At 46.6% G+C, this 27,567-nt stretch overlaps 1 protein-coding gene across 4 annotated transcripts in view; it reads right to left on the bottom strand.

Annotated features, from left to right (window-relative positions):
* The window catches only part of SNPH (syntaphilin), a 45,852-nt gene that overhangs the window by 17,559 nt on the left and 726 nt on the right, over nt 1-27,567 (bottom strand). The gene's annotated exons all lie outside the window — the stretch shown is intronic.

Here is a 27,567-nt window from a genome sequence, read left to right as displayed (position 1 = left end):
TCTCCGGTGGTTACACTCAGATTCCAGAGCTTGGAGGGCATGGAGCCCAGTGGTCTTCAAACCACCCAGAGATCTTGCCCCTGGGACTGTAAGGGGCTGTGGGCTCAGGACTCCTTCCCCATTTCACCTGGACAGGCTCCTCTTGTATCTGTTCTACCTAAGGAAGGTCCAAAGTAAGACTACATTTTTGGGTTTTGCAGGTTAAACATCTATGCAATGCATATTTTCCGTGATGAGATACTCCTTCATATCCTCTAGGATGGCTATAATCAAAAACACAGACAATAATAAACAGGGGTGAGGATGCAGAGAAATGGAAACCTTTGTGTGTTGCTGGTGGGAATGTAAAACAATATGGTACTGTGGAAAACAGGCTGGCAGTTCTTCAAGAAGTAAAACACTGAATTACCAAATGACCTAGCAATTCCACTGGTGGGTATTTACCCCAAAGAATAGAAGATAGATGTTCAAACAAAAACTTACACAGGAATGTCCATAGCAGCACTGTTCACAACAGCCAGAAGGAGGAAATGACCCAAATCAAATGTCCATCGAAGGAGGAATGGACAAAAAGTATGGTTTATACATTTTGTGGAATATCATTTAATCAGAAAAAGGAACGAAGTATTAATATATGCAACAACATGGAGGAACCTTGACAGTATTATGCTAAATGAAAGAAGCCAGACACCAAAAGCCACATACTGTGGTTCCATGTGTATGAAGTGTCCAGAACAGGCAAATCCATAGAGACGGAGAGCAGATTAGCAGTTGCCAAGGGCTGGGGGAAGGAGGAGTAGGGAATGACTGCTAGTGGGCATGGAATTGATGAAAATGTTTTAGAATTAGAAAGCGGTGACAGATAGACAACTTTGTGACTATGCTAAAATCCTTTGTATCGTACATTTAAAAGTGTGGGTTTTATGGTATGTATATGTCAATAAAAAATAAATATAATCTATATAATATTTATTTCAAATGAACTGGTATAAAATGACAGGCATGGTCCAAGAAGGGGAAGGGAATGGCCCAGGATGGCTCTGCAAGCAGAGACCAGACAGGGACCAGAAGCAGCCCTCCTGTTCTACCTGACTTCAGGCCGCCGGGCCCAGGGCGGCTGCTGCCCTGGTGCCCCTGAGAGCCTGGAGGAGACAGGCCACTGAGGCTGTCCCTTTTGAAGGTTTGGAATATCCCCAGCTCCATCTGATTCTCACAGATTCCCTGTGGAGGGAGGCCAGGTGGAGACTGATCCATGGACACATGGGAAATCTGAAGCTGCAGAGCTTTGGGGATCACTCAAGGTCACACCTGAACGTCTAGGTCTCAAGCACCTGCATTTCTACTGCATCATGAAGGTCTCATAGCACAAGAGATCTGGGACATGTATTGTTATGCTTCATGAAAAAGCAAAATTCTGCTTTCCTGGGAGATCCTAAAATACCATGGTGGAGATGTGGGGTTGCATCCCAAATCCTGTGCTCCTCACGCTTCCATAAAAGGAGGACATCGCAGGTGGAGAAAAGGGAAGCCTCATATACTCGTGGTGGCAGTGTAAAATGAGGCAGCCTCTGAGGAAAACAGTGTGGAAGTTCCTTAAAAAAACGAAAATAGAACTACCATATGATCTAGCAATTCCCCTCCTGGAAAAACCAGTAACTTGAAAAAAACACATGCACCCTAATGTTCAATAGCAGCACTATTTACCATAGCCAAGACATGAAAACAACACAAGTGCCCATCAACAGAAGATTAGATTAAGAAGGTATATATGTATATATATACACACACATAAAACGAATATTACTCGGCTGTAAAAAGAATGAAATATTGCCATATGCAACAATGTGGATGGACCTAGAGAATATTATGCTTAGTGAAATGTCAGACAGAGAAGGAAATATATGTGATATCACTGATACCTGCAATCTAAATAGTAATACAAATGAATCTATATACAATACAGAACTATACTCACAGATATAGAAAACAGACTTGGAGTTACCAAAGGGCAGAGGGAAAGGGAAGTGACAGATTAGAGGTTGGGGTTAACAGACACAAACTACTGTCTATAACATAGATAAGTAACAAGGATATACTGAAAAGCAGTGATCCCCAGCCTTTTTGGCACCAGAGACCAGTTTCATGGAAGGCAATTTTTCCACGGACCAGTGTGGGGAGATGGTTTTTGGGATGATTTAAGCTCATTTCATTTACTGTGCACTTTGTTTCTATTATTATTAAATCAGCTCTGCCTCAGATTAGATCTGAGGCATTAGATCCTAGAGTTTGGGAAGCCCTGCTGTCAAGCACAGGGAATTATATCCATTATCTTGTAATAACCTAGAATGGAATATAATTTGAAAAAATACCGAATCATTAAGCTGTACACCTGAAACTAACACAATAGTATAAATCAACTATATTTCAATAAAAAGATGATAAAATAATATACTTCCTGAGACAAAAAAGTGGGACATCACAGAAACAGGAGGTTAGCAAAGCCAGAATGATTATTCAAAAAGAAATTTTTCATATGTCTTCTCCCTAACCAGCATAAGTCTCTCCACATCCCTCTAAGAATCAGCCGTGTGGGCAAAGGAGAAGCCCTCATTGCGAGGACCATTGTGTTCAACTCTTCCAACAGCTGTTGGCTGCACCCTGCTCTCTAGACCAAGTGCTGTGTGAGCCCAGCACTGAGAGACCTTCAGCTCCCCAAGCCATATCACAAGGTTGCTGTTCGTGACTTTGGGCCCTTGACATGTCTGAATCTCAGCTGCCACACGCGTTCAGTGGGAGCCACCCTCCAGACCTTTCCTGTCTCTTTAGGATCCAACCAAGGCAACAAATGTAGCAACGGAGGAGGTGCTTAGACAAACAGAAGACAGAATATTTCTTGCCGTTACTATGAATAACACTACCTTGAAGGGATCTTCTCTCCTTTTTCAGAGGTATTATTTTTTGCTTTATGTCAAGTCCCAGCAGGCAACAGGGGGTGACTCTTGAAATTACTGGCACCCTCTACCAGGCCAACAGCCCTGGACTGGCTCTCCAGGGCAATGCCTGCCAGGTCTCCTATATGGGGAGGGGCAGCAGGGGGCAACACTGGTTTCTATCCCTCCACCATCCAGCGTGCCAAGGCTGCCCCTCTGCAGACAGCCATGGGGAGGCCTGGGGGACAGAGGGGCCCTGGTGCAAGCCCCAGCTGGGCAGATGCCTGGCAAGTGGCTCCTGGCAGATGGAGGCCCTCCAGTGACCTTGGACACAGCATGTGCTTCCCTGGGCTTCCTGGCTGATAGAGCTGTCAAGCCATCGCCTGGCTCCTTTCCCCGCTGCCTCCTCTGCCTGAGGTTCCAGCTCTAAAGCCTCACAGGATGGGACCTCTGACCCTATGGATTCTCTTTTTTTTTTTCAGATCTCTGCCTTGGTTCTCAGGATCCTTGAGTCAGTGGCCACACCTCTCCTAAATTTACCCCAAGTACCTCCAGGGGCTAACACCCTCACAGAATTCTAGAATCCTGGGTAGACTTTGTCACAACCCATCGTTTTACAGAGAGACACTGAAACCCAGGAGGAGCATGCAATTTGTTTAAAGTTGCCCAGGAAGTAGGGGATAGAGTCTGGGCTGGGAGTTCAACTCCTGGCTCCAGTGACAAAGCTTCTACGCTGTGGCCTCTACCCCACACCCTCATTTGAATCCAGGCAGAAGCATCCTAAAAGATGATTCTGTTAAAGTACTGCACTCAATATGCCAGCAAATTTGGAAAACTCAGCAGTGGCCATAGGACTGGAAAAGGTCAGTTTTCATTCCAAACCCAAAGAAAGGCAGTGCCAAATAATGCTCAAACTATTGCACAATTGAACTCGTCTCACACGCTAGCAAAGTAGTGTTCAAAATTCTCCAAGCCAGCCTTCAACAGTCATGAACCATGAACTTCCAGATGTTCAAGCTGGATTTAGAAAAGGCCGAGGAACCAGAGATCAAATTGCCAACATCCGCTGGATCATCGAAAAAGCAAGAGAGTTCCATAAAAACATCTACTTCTGCTTTATTGACTATGCCAAAGCGTTTGACTGTGTGGATCACAACAAACTGTGGAACATTCTTCAAGAGATGGGAATACCAGAGCACCTTATTTGCCTCCTGAAAAATCTGTATGCAGGTCAAGACGCAACAGTTAGAACTGGACATGGAACAACAGACTGGTTCCAAATTGGGAAAGGAGTATGTCAAGGCTGTATATTGTCACCCTGCTTATTTAACTTATATGCAGAGTACATCATGAGAAATGCTGGGCTAGAGGAAACACAAGCTGGAATCAAGATTGCCAGGAGAAATATCAATAACCTCAGATATGCAGATGACACCACCCTTATGGCAGAAAGCGAAGAACTACAGAGCCTCTTGATGAAAGTGAAAGAGGAGAGTGAAAAAGTTGGCTTAAAACTCAACATTCAGAAAACTAAGATCATGGCATCTGGTCCCATCACTTCATGGCAAATAGATGGGGAAACAATGGAAACAGTGACAGACTTTATTTTCTTGGGCTCCACAATACTGCGGATGGTGACTGCAGCCATGAAATTAAAGGGCGCTTGCACCTTGGAAGAAAAGCTATGATCGATCTAGATAGCATATTAAAAAGCAGAGATATTACTTTGCCAACAAAGGTCCGTGTAGTCAAAGGTATGGTTTTTCCAGTAGTCATGTGTGGATGTGAGAGTATAAAGAAAGCTGAGCACTGAAGAACTGATGCTTTGAACTGTGGTGTTTGAGAAGATTCTTGAGAGTCCCTTGGACTGCAAGGAGATCAAACTAGTTAATCCTAAAGAAAATCAGTCCTGAATATTCATTGGAAGGACTGATGCTGAAGCTGAAACTCCAATACTTTGGCCACTTGATGCAAAGAAGTGACTCACTGAAAAAGACCCTGATGCTTGGAAAAATTGAAGGCAGGAGGAGAAGGGGACAACAGAGGAGATGGTTGGAGGGCATCACCGACTTGATGGACATGAGTTTGAACAAGCTCCAGGAGTTGGTGATGGACAGGGAGGCCTGGCATGCGCAGTCCATGGGGTTGCAAAGAGTCAGACAGGACTGAGTGGCTGAACTGAGAAGTTTGATAAAATAAGAACAAAAGCTAGCTTTTTGAGTAAAGAAGTCATGGAAGGAAAGCCGAGTGTAAGACAGAAATCTCACCAACTTTAAGGCAGCTCACAAATGACAGAGTAAAATATACACTGAAATTGAGGCTTGGGGAAGCAGAGAATACCCCAGCCTGACCACACATGCAAATGTTGGCAATAATGAGGTTCAGGGTCCACTCTGAGCTTCCTATCCACCAAAGCAAAAAGAGAAATTATGCCCAGTTTTCTTGTTCCTATAGTTAAGGGAGAGTGGGAAGCAGACTAGTTCTTCAGGATAAATGAAGATCTCCCTAAAATGATTGCTAAAAGAAACACTATTGCATGGAGTTTGCTGTAGGGATAGAGGACTGCCCGCTGTGAACCTGCAGCGAGGGTCCCAAGAGAAAGGAAAGGCGGTCCTCTCAGAGTTCACCCAAGTTGCCCTGTGTGTGCTATGCTCTGCTGACATGAGATTGAAAGACCCACAGAACACAGGGACCAAAGGCTAAAAGGATGTACAGGTATGATCTGATCTGCCCGGGACCACAGCCCCTTTCCATGGAGATAGCCCCACCCAACCTGAGATCAGAGAGCTTCTGTCTTTCTGTGTATCCAAACCAGGGAACCACAGAAGCTCACATTGTGTCTTGCATTTTTTTTCCCACCCTCTCTCCTGGCATTTCATGACAATCTAGTCCAACAGCCACATTTTCAAAAACATAAAACCAACGACTTGCCAGAGGCCATGATGTGCGCTACAGGGCCAGGGGACAGGAGACTGAAGGTGGGTCAGCTGATTCCAATCGCACCAACCACTCTGGACATGCTGCTTCTGTTGGAAGCCAAGTCTCATCTATCTTCCAGAGGCTCCTGGGGGCTTGGAGACACAGGCCCGGTTCACCCAACCGTTTCTTTGCCCAGGGGCCATGCCGATCCCACATCAGCATCCTTCACCTCTCCTCCCAGGCCTTCCTTCTTTCTACAGCTGTCAGCTTCCCTGCCATTCTCGGCAGCTGACTCCTACCCAGCTGATTTTCAATGGCACGTCCACTCTCAAGCTGAATTCTCTTGCCTTCACCAAGATCCAAGGCTTTTGACAGAGCCCAACATAGCTCACAATTTCTGGAAGAGGGTGGGTAATTATAAACCCCTGTTCCCAAAGACTTCCTACTCTGGAGAAGCTGCGTGTGTGTGTGTGCATGTGTGTGTGTATGTCTGTGTGTTAGTTGCTCAGTAGTGTCCGACTCTTTGGCGATCCCAGGGACTGTAACCCACCAGGCTCTTCTGTCCTTGGAATTCTCCAGGCAAGAATACCGGAGTAGGTTGCCATTTCCTTCTCCAGGGAATCTTCCCGATCCAGGGATGGATGTCTTCTGTATTGTTAGGTGGATTCTTTACCATCTGAGTCACCTAGAATTCTTTTTTCCAAATTGATGAATCCTTGCGATTCTTCAATAAGTATTGGCTTCCAGGTATCCCATATCTTTTGACTCAAATTGGAACACAGTTCTAGGTCTCTGGCATTGCAGGCCGATTCTTTACTGGCTGAGCCACCAGGGAAGCCCCAGAGAAGCTGCTCTACCCCTTAATTTAGCTAAAGTGAGCATTTTAAAATGTTTTAAAGGGGAGATTCTGTAAACATCTACATCTATATTAAAATCCCTTTGTCTTAGAATGAGCTTTTCTCCTTTGCTAAGAGTCTAATTTAACAGAAAGACATGACTTTGGGCTCAGATAATAAGTCTGGATCTGAATTCCAAACTGAACCATCCACTATCTTCATGACAGTGAGAATGCCACCTTATTTCTCTAAGCCTCAGTCTCCTTATCTGTAAAATGGAGCTAATTACAGTTGTTGTGCATGAGTACAGTAACGATTAGCAATTATATGTGTGTAAGCCTGGCGTGCTGTGATTCATCGGTCATAAAGAGTCGGACACAACTGAGTGACTGAACTGAACTGAATTAGCTATTATATATGTGAAATGCCTAGCGAGGAAAACACTCCATATGCAACATTTATTTATTCATCTAAACAGTCTTATTCTTGGGCTTCCCTGGTGATCCAGTCGCTTTGCAATGCAAGGGACACACGTTCAACCCCTGATCCAGGAAGATCCCACATGCCGGGGAGCAACTAAGCCTGTGCGCCACAACTACTGAGCTGGTGCTCTGGACCCTACGAGTTGCAACTACTGAGCCCATGAGCCACACTTACTAGAGCCTGTGAGCCTAGAGCCTGTGCCCTGAACAAGAGAAGCCCCTGCAGCGAGAAGTCCACGCGCCACGACAAAGAGTAGACCCCACTCTTGGCAACTAGAGAAAGCCCAGGTGCAGCAACAAAGATCCACCACAGCCCAAAAAGAAAATGAATAAATCTTAAGAAGCCTTATTCCTAATGTTATTCATGTATGTTACATTTTTATCCCACCTTAAAATCTTCCTCTGAAATATTATCACAGTTTGTATTTCAGGGGGCCCTCTGTTTCTTCCCGTGCTTTGTTTTCTCTATAGGCCTTAGCCACAGCTCATATATGTACATATTTTGTTTACTGTCTCTAGAACACAAGCTCCAGGAAGGTAAGAATATTTGCCCATTTTGTTCTTAATATAGTTCCCAGCAACCAGATTAGTGCCTGGCACCCCGCACACCCTCAAATATTTTCTGCATGACTTAGTGGTTCTGCATTCACTTGGATTAATGTCACTACCCAGGTAAAAGCAGTCTTCTAAGCAAGTCAAAACGGGGCAAAAAAAAGTTTAGCAGCACTTCATTTGTTACTTTAGTCCTTTTCACACATGGTGTCCTATTTAGGTGGGCTTGTCTCTCCTGCTAGATTTGTAAGCCTGGGTTTTTTTTTTTTTAATTTCTTTATTTTTTAATTGAAGAGTAATTGCTTTGTAAACCAGGGTTTTGTCTATCTTTATATCCATAGTATCTAGCAGGGTCTTGAATGCAAAACTCTTAAAACCTGTCTCTTAAAGGAAAGCATGAATGCAGCACAGTTTGAAAGCTGCCATTTAACCAGTCTCTTGCCAGGCACTGTCCTGCGTGGTCCACATTTATCCTGTCAACTCACCCTTATATTACAGGGTATTTTCTCTGTTTTGCCACCAAGGAAGCTCAGGCTTCTGAAACCAGTGAACTTGCAAGAGGGCAGGTGGCAAGTCGGTGGTAATGCTGAGAGAACTGAAGCCATTCCAGCTGCCCCTCCAAAGTATTGGGTTGGCCAAAAAGTTCATTCAGGTCTTTCTAGAACATCTGCTATAAAAACCCGAACGACCATTTTGGCCAACCTGATACATCTCCCCACTCAGAAAATCCAATTCGCTGTGTCAACAATCCCAAATCCTAATAGCATCCCTCAGAGAAAAGTGAAAGATACATTACAATGGATCCTCACTGTTTGGGGAGTCCGTAGTTGTGAATTCACTTACTTGCTTAAGCATTTATTTACAAGCCCTGTCAGTTGCCTGATGCCCACATTCCCAGTTCAGGTGGAACAAGGCAATCTTTTTATTTCTTTTCTTTCTTTCTTTCACAATAAAATCTGATAAAAAATTAGTGTTTCAAACTGGAGTCACCAGAAGTACCCAGTTATTAAAAATATACATACTTCACTTGGCTTGTTTCATTTGTTAGAAACAAATGTCTTTTTGTTGTTATTTAGAGCCATGTTTTAATAGTTTTGTGCTTTTTTTTCGCAGGGTGACTTTGCTATTTAAAATGGCCTGCAAGTACAGAGCTGAAGTGCTGTCCAGTGTTCCTAAGCTCAGGAAGGTTGTTACGTGCCTTACAGAGAAGATAAGTGTCAGATAAGCTTCACTGAGGTGTGAGTTACAGGGTTGCTGGCACAAATTCAATGTGAATGTATCAACAATTATATCAAAGGCACTGTCTTAAAACAGAAACACAAATAAATAAAACAAGGTTTTATTGATCAGTTGATGAAAACATAACAAGAGACTTCCAGGAACCTAACTCTGATTTCCCTTGGGAGCAATGGTTTCACACTAATTCAGGGTTCCCAGTTGCTTTATAGTGATAGAACATGACTATTGCAAATAGGAATTGACTGCTCTAAGCATAGGTGCCAAGGACACAGATTTGCACAAAACAGGTCAAGTTGTATTCATGTGCACACTAGTACACACAAATAACTATGCTCACCTGTGTGTGTGCAGTCCGTGGACTCAACACTGCCATCAGGACCAGCACAAGCCAAGCGTTCCGAGGGGCTGAGGAATAAAGGCAGGAACTCAAAGGGCAGAGCCAGATGCCCCTGGATTCAAATCCCAGCTCAGAGGGGAGCTGTGTGCCTGCAGGCCAGTCATAATCAGGGCCAGTTTCCTTATGCGCACATGTCACATGGTTAAGTGGCCCTGTGCATGTTAAGTTACCAAGCACAAGGCCGAGCACATCACAAGCCACAGAGAGGATAGGGTTTGGGGCAAGCAACAGGACAGGGCCTTTTAAGGCCCTTATCTATTCCAGTAGTCATGTACAAATGTGACAGCTGGTCCATAAAGAAGGCTGAGTGCTGAAGAACTGATGCTTTCAAACTGTGATGCTGGAGAAGACTCTTGAGAGTCACTTGGCCAGCAAGGAGATCAAACCAGTCAATCCTAAAGGAAATCAACCCTGAATATTCATTGGAAGGACTGATGCTGAAGCTCTGATACTTTGGCTACCTAATGTGAAGAGCTGACTCATTGGAAAACACCCTGATTCTGGGAAAGGTTGAAGGCAAAAGGACAAAAGGGTGGCAGAGGATGAGATGGTTAGATAGCATCACCAACTCAGTGGACATGAATTTAAGCAAACTCCAGGAGATAGTGAAGGACAGGGGAGCCTGGAATGCTACAGTCCATGAAGTCACAAAGAGTTGGACATGACTTAGTGACCGAATGGCAACAATAACAATCTATACAGGGCATGTGTCGGGGCCCAGGAGTCAAACTTAGGGCCTCCTCCTTAGCACACTGGCCTCCTTGCTCTCACAGACCTGGGCTTCACTCTGCCCAGTGTTACTTCTAGGAACACCTGAGGCTAGGAGTTCAGAAACCAAAGGCTTGATAAATGGAATATTTCCTGTCATATCAGTGAACAAAGGTGTCACAGTCATCAGCGATGGTAGGTAGCTTTCCAAGCCACTGAGCCCTGAGGAAACTCAGGAAGGTGGAGGATCCCTGCCACCTAGCAGCCATCAGACTGCAGCCACTCTCTACCGTGAGCCCTGAGGAACTCATGGTGTGAAAACAGAATATTGGCCCCAGAGAGCTGAAGTGCATATCAAAATAATGATGGCTTCAGCACAGCCAAAAATATAGAAAAAAAAATACATATACGAATGATTTCAGTGAGCCCAGACGCTTGCATCTTCCCCAAAATAGAAAAGCACTAGATCCCTTAACTTGGGATATTCAGCTTTCTTTAATTAACAACAGTCTTTTGATGTTCAGACTGCCTGTCCTTTGTTGCAAAACTTCTGTATAATCTGGCTCCTTCCCTTGCCTCCTCAAAACCGTTGTCTCAGGGTTACTTGAGATGCTGTCTCTTGGGCTTGAAGTCCTAAAAAACCCCACCAAATGAAACATAACTCTCAACTTTTAGGTTGTGAACACTTTCTAAGCTGACAGGGTCAAAGCCAGAGGGTGCTCAGAGGCAGGAAAGTCCAGAGGTCCCAAACTGGCAGCCCACTGACTGTATCACGCAAATAGACCAGTTTGCTTTGGCCTGCATGTGTGTGTATTTTATTTTCAGTCAACATTTATAACTTGAAAGATTTCATACTTAAAAAACCTGGAGATTTCTAGCCTGCCTTAACCCTAAAGATCCTGTGGCTCTGTGCCCGCATTCCTGCAGGGCAGTGATGGACTGAGGCTGAGAAGTGGCTCCTTTTGGCCAATTCTCACCTGCACTCTTGCTCTTTACCTGGGCTTTTTGTTTTGTTTTTTTTTGGTTAATTGTCTGGTGTTGGAGTTTGGAATCTCTAGTCTAGTCTGATCCCATTTTATAGGTAGAGGATCTGAGAGTGGGGGAAGGCATGGCCCTTGCCCAAAGCCCCAGGATGAACTGATGGAGCTGAGACTTGAGCCCTTGCAGTTCTGAACCCAGGGCACTGGACATACAGGGAAGCTGGGAACACAGAATGAGGGACTTGGGCTAAAGGGCCAATTCTGCTTAGGAGAAGTCTGCTGGGGCAGAAAGGTAAAGCAGAGATCAACAGCTCTGGCTGCAGTTAGCACAAAGTTCTCTCCTCCCTGCCTGCTGGCAAACACCGCCTCCTGACTATATAAGCTAAACTCTTCTTGGCTGTGTTGACACAAGGCTCTCAGGTGTCCCTCTCCCTGACTTTTATCTGGAGCACACAAACATCTTCACAATCACAGGGGCTCTTGAGGCGGCGTACAGAGCAGGGGCTTTTCCTAGGGCAGAATCCATCTGGAAAACTTAATTCTCAGCAGAGGACTGCCCATGAGCTTTAGCTTCCTCATCTGCAACATGGAGTTTCCATTGGGAATTTTAATCAGATAATGCTTGTGAAGAGTCCTGGCACACAGTACCCAATGAGCAATAATTCCATTTCCTTATTTTATAAACCAAGGCCCAGAGACATAACTCATCCCAAGAAGGTCACAAATTAGCTACAACTGGATAATTTTTAAATGTTAAATATAGCTCTATTTATGAATATTGTTACTATAGCTATAGGGCTTTGCTAGTGGCTCAGATGGTAAAGAATCTGCCTGCAATGAGAGACACCCTGGTTCGATCCCTGGGTCAGGAAGATCCCCCGGAGAAGGGCATGGCAACCCACTCCAGTATTCTTGCCTGGGGAATTCCATGGACAGAGGAACCTGGTCGGCTACAGTCCATGAGGTTGCAAAGAGTTGGAGATGACTGAGGAACTAACACATTACAACTATAAAAGTAGCATACACCTTAAAAAAAAACAAACCTCCAGTTTTGCTACTCAAAGATAAACCACTGATTAATTTCATTGTTGCTCCTTCTAGTTTTTTCTAAGCATAAAAGAAAAACTATATTGGTTGCGAGGGGCGGGGGGGGAGGTTGTTATTTTTACATAGTTATAGCCATGGTAGAGAGGCAATTTTGTATCTTTCAAAAATTTAACACAGTTTATGAATTGCCCATGATATGGCATTTTCTTTATAAAAAGTATTTTATGGGTTGTATAATAGTCCATTTCATGGCTCCATCATGGTTATCCTTAACATCCCCTTTTGTTGAACATTTAGACTTCTTCACTCTCAAAAAGGATGCCACAGTAGGCATCTTCGTGCATAAATGTTTTTCTGTATTTAGAATTATTTCCTCAGGATGAATCCCCAGGAGAGATTCAGAGGGTTAAAGAGTATGAATATGCTGCCAACTGCTTTGCTAAAGGGTTGAGCTGCCAGTTGATTCTCCCCCTACAACATATGCACAGCAGCTGTGTTTCCCCTCGATAAAACCACAGGCACTTAGTTTTGCCTCCTAAAAGGCAAGGAGTTCCAGTTCAAACACAAGAATTACCCAAGATGGTCTTTCTGCATCTCTTTGACTAGTGACAAGTGTCCTCACCCCTACATGGCAAAGAGGGAAACTGAGGCCTCCTGGAGAGCCTGAGCTCAAAACTGGCCTACCTCCATGCCCCCTCAAGCTTTCTCCTCTTCTACTAACAGCCCTTCTTATCTGTGTGGCAGCTCTGGCAAGGCCATTTTGGTCAATGTTTACCAAGTGTCTATGTACACTGGGTTTTCCCCAGTGGTCCCAGTAATCAGAGTGTATGTCAGGGAGGGGCTGGGCAGAGGATGGAAAGTCTCTGCAGAACTCAGGAGCAGGTTTCTGCGGATTGATGCAGAGCTGTCTGGGGGATCATTCCAGATTGAGCACAGGGGGCCGGAGTCAACATTCCAGAGGCCTGCGGGAGCAGGGCAGAGACAAGGGGCTGGGCACACCAGGTCAGAGAGTGGAGGGCCCAAAGGGGAGCAGAGGGGAGACTGGGTGCTGTGGGAGCACCTTTGGAGGCTACAGGAAAAAGTTATGAGCAGAGGAAGGACAAGCTCAGGTTTAGAGTATAGAAGGCAACCCTGTACCAGCTCTGCTGAGGGTGGGCTGGAAGAGATGAGGAGAGGCGCCAGGAGATGGAAGATGGGCGAAAAGGAGAGGAAGTGAGACAAGTAAAGATGGCTTTGAGAGAAATTTATGGGGAAGACAAGGCTCGGATGAGATGCGCAAACCAAGGAGAGGGAAGAACCGTGATGATGCCCAGGCCTCTGGATAGGTGGGGGTGATGGGCACTCATCACTGCCCATCCAGTGTTCCTCTCCCCTCTTCCCTTAATAGCAGAACCCTATTTTTGTTCAGGGGGAGCTATACACCCAGTTTAAAACATACAAGTGTCCAGAGTGGTGGTGGCAGTTCTGGCCGTACACTGTGAGCAGTAACATCCTGGCTCGAGAGTCAGGCTAGCTGTTGTTTAGCCTGTGAGGGTCAACAGAGAAGTGGGTATCACACCTTCAGTGGCTCAAAGTCTCCCAGGTGCCAGGAACAGATTGCGTTCAGAATCAAGGCCTAGTGGACACCAGCTGAAGAAAGTCAGGCAGCCAACCAGGTGATCAGGGCCTGAGAACCCCACATAGTCAATTCAGGCACCCGGGAGTGGGCCCTGAGGGAGTGTCACCATCCATCTGTTCTGGGACACGGCCCAGCACAGGAGAGAGAGAGCATGGAACTGGGAACCTAGACACTCAGCTCTGCCACTGACTCACAGACCTGAGGGCACCCCTCTCTTGAGCTGGTACCACAGTGTCTCCATCTGTAAATGGAGGAAACACCCCAACCTCATGGAGCTGTGTGCCCACCTGGCCTCTGCCTTCCTTGTCAGCCTTGCCTCCCATCACACCTTCCCAACCATCTTCACTCTCACTGATTCATCCGGTGGATTCACCATGCTCTGACATGTGCAGTGCCCTCCACCTAGAGCGCCCTTCCAAGCTTCTTCCACCTGCTTATCTTCCAAGTTGAATTCAAGCATAGATGCCTGTGTGTCAGCCATGGTGGCCAAACTGTACCTCTGACTTTTGGAGCACTTGTTACACCAATAAGACACGGGCTGTTTACACACATCAGCTATGGATCATTATCTTCCACCTTTTGAGGGTTTTTAAGCCTACACACACACACACACACACACACACACACACACACGCAGCATGTATCTGCTGGAGAGCTGCGAAAGGGCACTGGCAGAAGAGATAATGATGTCCTGATCCAGGCTCCACATGCCCAGAGCAAAGCAGGGAACACTGTTCTAGCCCGTGCATCTCAAACTTGGCCTTCCTTAATGAATTCCTGGCACTCCCTCCTCTGTCTCCCAAAGGCCTTTTGTGGCAACAGGTGGTGCTGACACACACCTTGTCCTTGGAGTTGGGATGGTCCGGGAGAGAGCTCTCACCCACGGGAAGGCACAGTCGTGCCCACAGAACAGACAAGGTGAGGGAGGCACACAGAGAGGTGACCTGCCTCTCTGGGGTCACAGGAATCAAAGACATCAAGACCTCCATCCTGGGCCCTCTTCCTCTAGAGATCAGAGGTCTGTGTGGGCTCTGACACCACACCCCATGGTCTCAGGGACTCAGGCCCCCTGTTTGCAAAACGAAGTTGCTGAGGTGTGTGAACTTGAAGTACTTCTAGGTCTGTCCTGTGATTCTACATGCTAGTAGAGAAGGACTTAATTCAGAGGCTAGAGTCTCCCAGGAAGCTAGTTTCTCTCTCTTACACACACATGTACACACACTCATTGAGTCTGAAACTCCCACAGGGCCCTCTGGGGCAAGACAGAAGTTGGGAGAAAATAGTTGCAAAATACATATTTGACGAGGAACTTGTATCAAGAATGCATAAAGAACTCTTACAACTCAATAACAGTAAGACAGCCAAACGGTTAAATATTTAAAAGTCGGAAAAATTTTTGAACAAACAATTCACCAAAGAAGATATATGGATGGCAAATAAGCACACAAAGAGATGATCAACATCATCAGTCATTGCGCTGCTGCTAAGTCGCGTCAGTTGTGTCTGACTCTGTGCGACCCCATAGACGGCAGCCCACCAGGCTCTTCTGTCCCTGGGATTCTCCAGGCAAGAACACTGGAGTGGGTTGCCATTTCCTTCTCCAATGCATGAAAAGTGAAAGTGAAGTCACTCAGTCATGTCCGACTCTTAGCGACCCCATGGACTGCAGCCTATCAGGCTCCTCTGTCCATGGGATTTTCCAGGCAAGAGTACTGGAGTGGGGTGACACTGCCTTCTCCTCATCAGTCATTCAGTTCAGTTCAGTCGCTCAGTCGTGTCCGACTCTCCGCGATCCCATGAATCACAGCACGCCAGGCCTCCCTGTCCATCACCAACTCCCGGAGTTCACTCAAACTCATGTCCACAGAGTCGGTGATGCCATCCAGCCATCTCATTCTCTGTCGTCCCCTTCTCCTCCTGCCCCCAATCCTTCCCAGCATCACAGTCTTTTCCAGTGAGTCAACTCTTCGCATGAGGTGGCCAAAGTATTGGAGTTTCAGCTTTAGCATCAGTCCTTCCAATGAACACCCAGAATTGATCTCCTTTAGAATGGACTGGTTGGATCTCCTTGCAGTCCAAGGGACTCTCAAGAGTCTTCTCCAGCACCACAGTTCAAAAGCATCAATTCTTCGGTGATCAGCCTTCTTCACAGTCCAGCTCTCACATCCATACATGACCACGGGAAAAACCATAGCCTTGACTAGACGGACCTTTGTTGGCAAAGTAATGTCTCTGCTTTTTAATATACTATCTAGGTTGGTCAAAACTTTCCTTCCAAGGAGTAAGCGTCTTTTGATTTCATGGCTGCAATCAGCATCCGCAGTGATTTTGGAGCCCCCAAAAATAAAGTCTGACGCTGTTTCCACGGTTTCCCCATCTATTTCCCATGAAGTGATGGGACCAGATGCCATGATCTTCGTTTTTTGAATGTTGAGCTTCAAGCTAACCTTTTCACTCTCTTCTTTCACTTTCATCAAGAGGCTTTTGAGTTCCTCTTCACTTTCTGCCATAAGGGTGGTGTCATCTGCATATCTGAGGTTATTGATATTTCTCCTGGCAATCTTGATTCCAGCTTGTGCTTCTTCCAACCCAGCATTCCTCATGATGTACTCTGCATATAAGTTAAATAAGCAGGGTGACAATATACAACCTTGACGTACTCCTTTTCCTATTTGGAACCAGTCTGTTGTTCCATGTCCAGTTCTAACTGTAGCTTCCTGACCTGCATACAGGTTTCTCAAAAGGCAGGTCAGGTGGTCTGGTATTCCCATCTCTTTCAGAATTTTCCACAGTTTATTGTGATCCACACAGTCAAAGGCTTTGGCACAGTCAATAAAGCAGAAATAGATGTTTTTCTGGAACTCTCTTGCTTTCTCCTTACACACAGTGGAGTACTACTCGGAAGTAAAAAGGAATACACTATTGACAAACACAACAACTTGAATCTCTAAATAATCATGCTAGGTCAAAGAAGCCAGACCCTCTCCCCCAACCAAAAAAAGTATATGCTATATGGTTCCATTGATATAAAATTCTAGAAAATGCAAAGTAACTGATAGTGACAGAAAGCAGATCAGTGGTTGCCTGGGGAGGGGAACGGAGAGGGAGGTATGAGAGTAAGGAATTATTGCAAAGGTGCAAGAGGGAACTTTGGGGGTTGATGGATGTGTTAATTATCTTAACGGTGGTGATGGTTTCATGGGTCACATACCACGTCAAAAGTTACACTTCTGAGTAGGTGCAGCTTGATGTATATATTAAGAGCTGGAAGGAGGGGACGGGGCCAGAGAAAGAGAAGGCAGGGCAGCAGCAAGCAGGAGGGGTCTTTCATGGAAGCCTGGCACATGTACAGGCATGGACACAGGTGCAGGGACGTACATGCCCTGAGTATAACCACCACATGGCCTCTAGGGAAGTTCTAAGAGTCTCTTAACTCAAGAGATTCCATTTGCAAAAAACATCAAGGCTATCTGCCGTTCTTTCATTACTTGTCCAGAGTACTTCCTGTATGTCTGGCTTGCACTGGGCACCGGGGATTCAGAGACAAATCAAACACAGGCCTTTCTCTGGGCAGTTTACGCCATCGACCATGGTATAGCCTTCCCAAAATTCAGCCCACACATTTAGCCTCATACCCTAAACATCCCAGCCGGGTTCCCTTCATAGGATGTGTGAGAACTCTTCTTCTTAGACGTGATTTTGTTTCTAACCTTGTCATCTCTTGGGAGAAAGCCTTCAATTAGCTCATAACTCCAGCAGATTTTTGTTTTTTATCTGTGCTAAGCAGACATCCAAGCCAAACCCCAACTGTTTCTCATAACTGACTAATGAGATCTGAGTCAAAGTCTTCTCAGAATCACAGAATTTAAGGACAGGAAAGAATGCGAAGATTTCAAAGTCCAACATCCAATGATGCTGACTGAAGCACCATTTCTCTGAATAACATTCCTGTTCTACAGTCACCTAGACTCAGTTTGAATACCTCCAGTGAGAGGGGAGCTCACTACCAACAGAAGATGTATCAGATCTTTGGAAAACTAGAGAAGTTATAAAGTTCTTTCCTTCTAACTGGGTGGAAGGGTACTAGCATTTATTAAAGACCTACTGTGTGCTAAATGCTGTGCTGCAGGCACATGGAATTTCTAATCTAGTTTAATTCTCTACCCAGCTTTGCTCCTGTGAGGCTGGAATTATGAGTACGAAGTCCATTTTTACTACTGAGGAAATAAAAGGGTCAGAGAAATCAAGTGACTCACAGTCACAAAGTAAGTCCATGTTCAAGACCAAGGTGGCAGTCCAAGCTTGTCCAGCTCCAAAGTCTGTCTCAGCTGACCACTCAGAGAGCAGGTCGAGGGATCTGATGCTGTCCAGGCTTGGATCCTGGTCTCCTTCACTGGAAGGCTGACCTCTGAGATTCCTCACAACAGCCATCTCCTGCTAGTCCTAACACCTCTGAGGCCCATCCTCTCCCAGGCATGGAGCCTACCTGCCCGCTGTTTTTAGAAGGAAGCCACAAGCCAGCGAGTTGGCTCAAGTAGTCCTGCAGCTCTAGGCCGGGCCCTGGGTACTGGGGGCTGCTCTCTGTAGTGCAGGAAATGGGAGGGTGTGGAGGGTCAGGTGCTCTCCGCACAGAGCTAGGCCTGGTAACTACAAGCCTGGGCTCTGGGAAGGAACTGACAAATAGGGACTCCTGAAAGATAGCACATGAACTGGGCCTTGAGACAGACTGGAAGATGGGGAGATAGTAGTGGTGATGGGAAGAAAATTACAGGATAAAGGAGGTAGAAAGGAGGGTCCGTGGATAGAATTTGACCAAGGGCCCCTTACGGACATTTCTGAAGCAGCAAAATACCCTTCTTTAGCTCTTAGGCTGGCTCATCCCAATCAGCCCCAGGGCTGGTAATCTTGCTCGCAAGAGCCCAGCTAAGGGCTGAGGGGGGAGGAATGGATATGCACAGGCCCAGAGGAGCAGAAACAGGGAGAGAAAGAGAATGAAAAAGCAAAGGGAGAAAAAGGAATGGGGAGAAGCTGGGCTCAGCCACATACAAAAGACAAGTCGCTTCAATTCCCTGTGACTCGACTTCTTCTTTTATAATAATACTTTCCTCGCAGAGTGGTAGGAGGATGGCCCATGTCACACATCCCTGTGCCTCTTATCATTCGCCGGGACAAGGGTTGAGACCCAGCTGGGAGAGAAGCAATTGAGGCCATAGAGAGGAGGCGCATTTGTGGGGCCATCTGCCATGTGCCAGGCCCTTTTGGCAGATCATCCTCTCCTCTCAGGCACGAATGATCGATCCCTCTTTGGTAGATGAGAACATGGCCCACGGGTGGGGGCTGGGAGGGGAGGGTGGGGGGTAAGACAATTTGTCTGCGGTCCCAGGCTGACGAGCAGCAGAACTGGAGATGAGCCAGGCCTGACTCTGAAGCCAGAGCTCACCCTGAGCAGCAAGTAGCCCCTAGGAGGCTCAGGTCGGCTTCAGCTCTGTGCCCCAAATGAGAGGAAGGTGACCTTAGTCAGCGCCCTAGGCTTCGCCTCACTGCAGAGGCCACATTTGGCACACCTGTCTCCCAGGAGAGCTCAATGTCTGAAGTCTGCCACCTCCGAAAGGGAAGATGGAAGGAGGTGGGTGGTGCAACGAAGAGAGGAGCAGTGGCTGGGAGGGAAGAGGGGATGTGGTGCCAAACCAGCCTCCTAACGAGGCTTTGGGAAAGACCCAGGATTCCCTGTGCCATTTCTACCATTTAGAAAAGCTCTGGAGAACAGGGGAGTGCCCTTCGCTGAGAGGTACTAACCCTACAGCCCAGCTAGACTGGTGGGCTCACCGCCCTAGGACTTGCTCAGCTTACCCAGTCCTACTTCTCTCCCTTTGCCAACCCTTCAGGTCCTGCTCTAGTTCCTCCCACTAGGAAGCCTTCCCAGATAGCCCCAGCCTATGGTTACCCTTTCTCTTGGGGACGCCAGTAGCACTCATTGCTTGCATCACTTGTGACCAGTCCTATGCTAGAATTCCCGACTCTCTAGATTACAAGACTATTGAGCACTGCCATTCCAAACCCCATCACACTGCAAGAATTCCTTCTAGAACATCAAGACCTATACGAGCAGCCTAAAGATGAGGAACTAGCTCTCAAAACATACTGCTTCATTGCTAGATGCTTTTTCAATTTAGCATGTTTTTCCTTAAAACTGAGCCTAAATTGTCCTCCCTGGCTGGCACCTGTAAAGTGCTGATGTGGGGACTGCCCCTCAGGGCACGTGGAAGCCCAAGATCTCTCATGTGACTGAAATTTGAGTTTCTGCATACAACTATCTTCATACCCAATGACCACTATTCCATCCCAGCAGTGTGGGAAGCCATGTCCAACATGCCTGGGTTGGGGTCCCAAACCCACCACTTTCTGGTTACACGAGTATGGCTAGTTCCTTCTTTCCACTGGTCTCAGCTTCCTCAATTATAAAAATGCCCCACCTCACCAGGTGGTACTGCCTCACCTGGCGAATGTGGTAGCTTTATTGCTTTATTCATTAACCACATATTTTGAAGCAATATGGCTTATAAGAAAGAACACAGCTTCGATGCCAAGCGGACCAGCATTCAGTGCAGGCTCTGCTACACAGCAGCTCTGAACAAACTACTTCCCCTCTCTGAGCCCCAGTGTCCTCATCTATAAAATGAGGATAACATATGCTAAGTGGGACTAAGCTGCTTTGCGCCTTGTTTTTTCTGACAAGTGTCTTGGCCTTTCTTCTGGATCTGCCCAGTTTTGCAAGGTTACTATAAAGCAGCTACCCTTTTACTGAGCGCCAGCATGTGGCAGGCACCGTGTTTCAGATGAAGACTCCATTCAATCCCCATGCCCACTCTCTAAAGCAGGCACTACAATCTAGCATCTAACACTCACAAGGCACACAATCCAGTGGCAGCTGTTATTAATATTTCTATGAGCCAGGCTCCATGTACCATCCATATATCTTTATCAGCCTCAAAATCTCCCTGAGTGGGAGGGACTGAACGTCAGTACCTGCTTATAGAGCGGACACTGTACACACTGGCTGAATGAATGAATGGAAATATTTATTTGCATTCCCCCACGGTGGCCTGGGTAAAGCCTGCCCATGGTAGGTGCTTGATGAATATTTGATTAAGTGGAGCCACAAAAATGCAAACTGTCCTCAGTGGCTTTAGTCTGAATCCCAGAATGCCTTGAAAGCATGTCAGTGGGGTTTCTCCAGCTAATCAGGAGGTCCTCTCTGAGAACGCTCCAGGCTTCCTTCACAATCAGATCCCAGCTTTTCCTTGGGGGTGGCTGTGTGGCAGAGCTGTCAAAAAGAGACCACTTACTGTCCAGACCTCATCGTAATCCAGGCAGAGGGGGTAGGACCAGCGTGGCTTCCAGAGAACAAGAAGTACCCCTCCTGCAGAGGAGATACCAGCACCTCTCCTCACACCTGCTTCTCAGGCGTGGCTTTGTGCTGGTTTCACTGGCCATCAGTCAAACTCCCTCTTCTGAGGCTGCTCACCAAGCTTCCAGAGACTCTATGGAAGGGAGGCTGGCAGCTGCCGGGGGCTCAGAGGGGTTTGGCAGCCTCAGTCTCTAGAGACTCCTTCCTGACAGTGCTGCCGGAAGCAACGGGGCACAAATTGGGGCTTTGAAGCAGGCAGCACAGAAGCAGAAGATCCAAGCGGCCAAAGCCATGTGTTCCCCCGTCTTGCAGAGAGGGAGGGCATCCCTGGTCTAGGTCTGCACTCTCAGCTTCGTTTCCTTTCTCTGTCCTCATCCTCAGCCAACAGCTCTGAGCACCACGTGTCTGGCATCTAACATCTAACACAGACACACTTTAATGGGCGTATTTTAAAAGGCTGCCTAGTTGGTCACATTTAAAAAAAATCAAAAGCTGTCACAAACATTCAGATTTCTGTCTGATTTTTTATTATTGTAATTATTTATTTTTTGGCCATGCAGCTTGTGGAATCTTAGATCCCCGACCAGGGATCGAATCCATGCCCCCGGCTGTGGAAGCATGCAGTCCTAGCCATTGGACAGCCAGGGAAATACCTGGATTTCTTTCTTATAAATGAGAAGATCCGACAACATGTGACCCACATTCTTGCGTGGTAGGACCCACATTCTTTATGGCAGGCAGGCTAGCAGCTGTCTCTTTCAAGCAAATACTCTCCAACTTGCTATCATCCTCCAAAGCCCAACGCGGACAACAGAGTTTGGGGTCCCTTCCTTTACGTGTTTTATTATAGCATATGGACCTCCTCTAGTGACCTTAGGAGGCAGATAGATAGCATCACGTCCCCATTTTACAGATGAGGAAGCAGAGGCTCTAGAGAAAAAATTGGCCAGGATTTGACAAGCAGCCTGACTTCAGAGCCAAACTCAAGGACAGTGAGTGTGTGCAAAGTCACTTCAGTTGTGTCCGACTCTGTGTGACCTTATGGATTGTAGCCTGCCATGCTCCTCTGTTTATAGGATTCTCCAGGCAAGAACACTAGAGTGGATCCTCCTCCTCCAGGGGATCTTTCCGACACAGGGATTGGACCTGTGTCTCTTATCTCTCCTATATTGGCAGGTGGGTTCTTTACTACTAGCACCACCTGGGAAGCTCCCTGGGCTACTGCAAAATATGGGCAATGCAGTGAGACTTTTAAAAAATATTTATTTTTATTTATTTGGCTGTACTGGGTTTTAGTTGTGGCATGTGAGATCCTGTTCCCTGACCAGGAATTGAACCCAGACCCCCTGCATTGGGAGTTTGGAGTCTTAGTCACTGGACCACCAGGGAAATCCCTGCAGTGAGTTTTTAAATGAAGCAAAATGCATTTGATTTGAAGGAATCATTTTTTCCCTGATTTTATATAGCCTTCTTACTTTGGAGATAAAGGTATTATAATGTTCTTTTTCTCTATATATGACTGTAATAGTAAATAGAGCAAGTGTTATTTGCCCTTATTCAGCAGAGTAAAAAGTTGGCCAACCTAGGATAGATTCTCAAATGTACTGATCTTGGAAATCTGTCTGAGGACCATTGCTCTGCTATGCAGCCTTCCTGTCCATAATGAAAGCAAGTTTCTGCTACTCCTCGCGGTTCAAAAACCCCCCACCTTGATCTGCATCTCATCCTATCTTTGAAGAGGTAGCTTTTGAACTGAGCCTTTCCCATACCCTCTCCCTCCAGCAAACCCACAGAGCATGTATTCATACCTCTAGTTATATTTATCTCATTCTTCCTCAGGTTACAGTTATCTGTATCTTATCCACTCTTGTACCCCTTAAAGTGGTTCTAGAACAGAAGAAAGTGTTGCAGAATTGTTAACCAGTCAGGGCTTGAAGAGATCACCACCTCTGCCTATCATTTTGCAGGTGTGGAAAAGCAAAGAGCCTTGCCTCAGGCCACCCAGGGAGTCCTGGCAGAGCTGAGGTCAGTCTCCTGGCCCCTCGGCGCTCGCTCTTTCCACTCTACCAGGCTGCTTCCCAGATGGTCCCTTTTGGTTGGCTCAGCGCCTCAATTTAGAGGTGCTAGCATATGACAAACACTTCATAAATACCTGTTCATCAAGCAGTACAAAGCAGCCTGGGAACACAGGCCTTCTCTCTCTAAGGGCCCTTAGCGTCACATCATCTGCATCAAACCTTTACTCAGTGTGAGCTGCCCATCAAATGAAGATACAGCCCCTTTGGTCCCTAGTGACCTAGATGTAGAAAGATACCGTTATGGCTCAGAAATGCAATCCCTATAAGGGCAGAGTTCTGATCCCAGTCTTGCTGAGTAATCTTGGGTAAATGCCTTCACCTCTCCAGGTGTCAGGTGCTCTGGACAGGTAGAATAATGACACGAGGAAGAAGTCCCCAAGCCTACTGGATGGTTATAGCCACTAGACAGGCTTTCCAAGAGGCGCCTCTGAGTCCTGCTTCTAGAGGCCTCTGATGACAGGGAAGGTTCCAGGCCCCCTGAGACAAATGGATGGTTCCTTTGGAACTGAGCCATAGAGTGAGGTGGCATGGTCCCTCAGATTGTGGCCACTTTTTGGGTTGCTGAAGTCAAGAGTCAAAAACTCGTTGGAAACATCCTAATCTGAGTAGAACATTTATTATTATTACTATTATACAAAAATTTAATGCAGAAAATGGCATCATTTCTCTAAAGTCTTCCTGAGAAGAGGAAGAGGCCATCCCTTTCTCCCTGTCCCATTACATCCACATCAGTGTTATCACAGCTCCTAGATGGTCCAACCATACCCACAGGCTTAGATATTTGTCTCCCTCTATTAGCTGTGAGCTTCTTGAAATTAGGGATCGCCTCTTACTCTTTTCTGTATCCTATGTGCTTGGTCTAGGAGAAGGCAATGGCACCCCACTCCAGGACTCTTGCCTGGGAAATCCCATGAACAGAGGAGCCTGGTAGGCTGCAGTCCGTGGGATCGCTAAGAGTCGGACACGACTGAGCGACTTCACTTTCACTTATGTGCTTGGTCTAGGGCCTGATAAATAAATAATAAACAAAGGCTGATCCATGTTTAGCCAGACAAGGAAATCCCTCCACTTTTGTTCCAGGACAAGGCAGCATTTAGGTCCTTTAGAGTCATAGAGACATCCAGTGTATTTGGGACATGCAGAGAGAAACTGGCTAACCCAAAGTCATGCTGTCAGTGAGAAGGCTGACTAAAAGCAGTTCTTTCAACTCTCAGCTAAACTGTCTCTGGTTCTACCACACCTTAGCTGTGTAACTCTGGGCAAGATCCTTTGTCTCACTGCCCTGGCTTCCTCACTTGTAAAATGGGTAAGATTAAAGTCTAAGCCTACATGATAGGATTATCTGAAGAGTAAGTGAACCTGTGTCAAACAGAGCACAGGACCTAGGAGGAGCTCAAAACGTGTGCCTGTCATGACTGTCATTCACTCCCAGCTGTTCTCCTTGGTAAAGGGGCACCGGCCACTCATCAGCAAAGCCAAGCTCGTGCTGCAGGGAAGACTTTACAGCACTAACTCACACACTCCTCAACCCAGCAAGTCCCCCGCAACAGTCCCTCTGGGGAAATGCCTGATCTTTTGTCACGAATCCCTCACAGCTTTCCCTTCTCCAAAGCCCTAGGCACAGTTACAAGTGTTCACACACCTCACAGGTAGCGAAAACTTTGCAAGAGCTCACCCCTTTTGACTCAGATAGACCAGGTGTCGGATAACAGTTCTGCCACTTCGAGCTCTGTAGCCTTAGGAAAGTCACTCTCTCTAAGCCTGAGACTCCTCTACTTTCACATCAATATAATCTGTTACAAGGATTACCTGAAATAGGTAATGGTCTGCTATTCCATAAATGATACTCAGAATAATAATAGTTGTCTTATTTTTATTTAACAAAATCCACTTGACAAAATGTCAGAAGCAGAAGGAAGCTTCAGGATCATGTCTTCTCATTTTATACCTGGGGAACCAGAGGTCCTGAGAAGAGGTATGATTGGCCCAAGGTCACTCAATGCAGTGGTTGTAGAACAAGACCTGGTCTCCTGATTTTTTTCTACATGTCCATTTTGACTTGTTTGAATCTCCTTATCTGCTCCTTCCCCGAAATACAAGAAGAGGCTGGAATCACTCTCTTCCCAATTTTCTTCTCTTTATGCTCATCTTTCACCAGCCAGAACCACCTGTTTGTCAACATCATCATTCCCCAAGGCACATCTAGTTCCTTCAAGCCTGACTCAGGGAGAAGGTAAAACAACTGTTGGCTACTGGCAATAGCAAAAGTAAGAGCAATAATAATGGCAACCAACAAATGGCACAGCACTATACTTAACAATGCTTTTCCCTACACTGTCAACACACTCCTGTAGTTTCTCTCTAACCTAGTTGGATTAGGGACATAATTTCCTCAAACTTACTTTATCCAACACTTACTGAGGACCTGCTTTATGCCTAGCCATGGGCTAGAGGTTGAAGACAGAGAGAAAAAAAGTCCAGGCCTCTGCCGGGAGGAACTCACAAACTAATGGGGATGTAGTGGAGTTGGGGAAATAATTTCTTATAGCCCAAATGGTGCAGCAGCAAAATGCCCTGCACTACCCTCATGCGACAAGTTGACTCACTGGAAAAGACTCTGATGCTGGGAAAGGTTGGGGGCGGGAGGAGAAGGGGACGACAGAGAATGAGATGGCTGGATGGCATCACCGACTCTGTGGACATGAGTTTGAGTGTACTCCGGGAGTTGGTGATGGATAGGGAGGCCTGGCGTGCTGTGATTCATGGGGTCGTGGAGAGTCGGACACGACTGAGCGACTGAACTGAACTGAACTGAACCCTTATGGGGAGCCTTCTTTATCATGCTGTCAAGAGGCAGAATGTATCTGTGGAATAAACTGCAACAAGAAAGGGTGACTATAAGGCTGAACAGGACAGCAGGAGGGAAGACAAAGAATAGGAAATAAGACACCAAAGTCTTGACCTTCTTATCTCATGGAGATTCTAGTGAGAGACTCCTGGAGTGCAAGGGAGCAGGAGTGGGATCCAGGTGAAAACAGGAAGGCTTGGTCCCTGCTTCCCTGTTAGCACATAAGATTTTGATGCTTCTGTTCCCTAAGGGACTCTGCTCTTTGATGCCAACATTTTCCAAACCCAGTGCTGGGCTACATGTGCCTCCTTGGGACCATCATTTGCTGGAATGATGCCAGCACCCTTGCAGCGGAAATGTTTGCACCTCCTGCTTGCTTCCTAGGCCCCTCAGCCTGGCAGCCCAGCCCACTCCAGCACTTGTTATCCCCTGGCAGGGAACCATCTACAAGGATGCGGAAGAGACGGGTGGGGTGGGGGAGGTGAGAAAGCTCAGGACTAAGAGGAGCCACCCCTCCCCTCTTCCTCCAGTCTACCTCCCAAGTACCACATCCCTGAGAACCTACTGTGTGCCAGGCACAGGCAGTATTTTCAGTGCTTTCATATAGGTCTCATTCAGTCTTCACATCAACCCTTCCCAGATTTACAGATGAGGAAACTGAAGTTTGGGGGAGGGAAGTAGCTTGACAAAGGTCATTCCAGTGATGGCACGGAGATGCCAATACAGGACTGTCTGAAGCCTCCAGTTCTACAAGACCCACACAGTCAATGCTTCTCTTGAGAAGTCTTGAGTTAAAGAGATCAACTGAGGAAACCCCAATTATTTCATAGACCCAAGTTTAAATTCCAGGTTGCTTTTAATAGAGATGTCCCCCTGACATGTAAGAGCTGCTTGAATGGCATATTAAAATCGTACAGACCATCTAATCCAACTCCTGCATTTAACAGACAAGCAGACAGACACCCACGCCTAAAGGATTTTAAGATGGCTACTTGGGGCCTCTGAGCAGGCTAAGGGACATCGAGAACCCCAATCTCTGGCACCTTCCCTTCCCCACCCTGCCTGCAGAGATCACCTTCTTTGGGGAAACAACTCCAGCCCATCCCACCTCCAGATGGACAGAGAAGGCAGAGGAAACAGGCCTCTTCTCAGACAGCAGGGGAGACGGAGGGAATGTGGGACTCCCCAGGTTAGTTGGTGTTCCAACAGCCCAGCTCCCGGCTGAGGAGCCCAAGGAGAAATTATCACATCTCGAGGAAGCTCCAGGGAGACTGAGGCTCAGAGCTCCTACTCTAGGGGGTCAGGGGCATTTTTTTCCAGATCTACCGCAGGGCCTTGATTCTTCTCAGGGGGGAAATAAGGGAAGGAAGCAGTCATTGGCACTTGACCTTGGGCTGGGTTTGAGGTTCCATCCTCCCCCCACCCTCAGGTACCCTTGCTCCTTCCTCCTCCAAAAAGGAAAGAGGCTTAAATGTTTGCCAAATGCTGGAACAGGAAGACAAATAGAAATGGGTGGTCCCTAAAA

This window comes from Moschus berezovskii, chromosome 15, assembly GCF_049115385.1.
Source record: "Moschus berezovskii isolate FMDL1 chromosome 15, NW_MosBer_1.0, whole genome shotgun sequence".
Taxonomy (NCBI): Eukaryota; Metazoa; Chordata; class Mammalia; order Artiodactyla; family Moschidae; genus Moschus; species Moschus berezovskii.
Note: the sequence above shows the minus strand (reverse complement) of the source record. Positions and strands in the feature narration are given on the sequence as shown.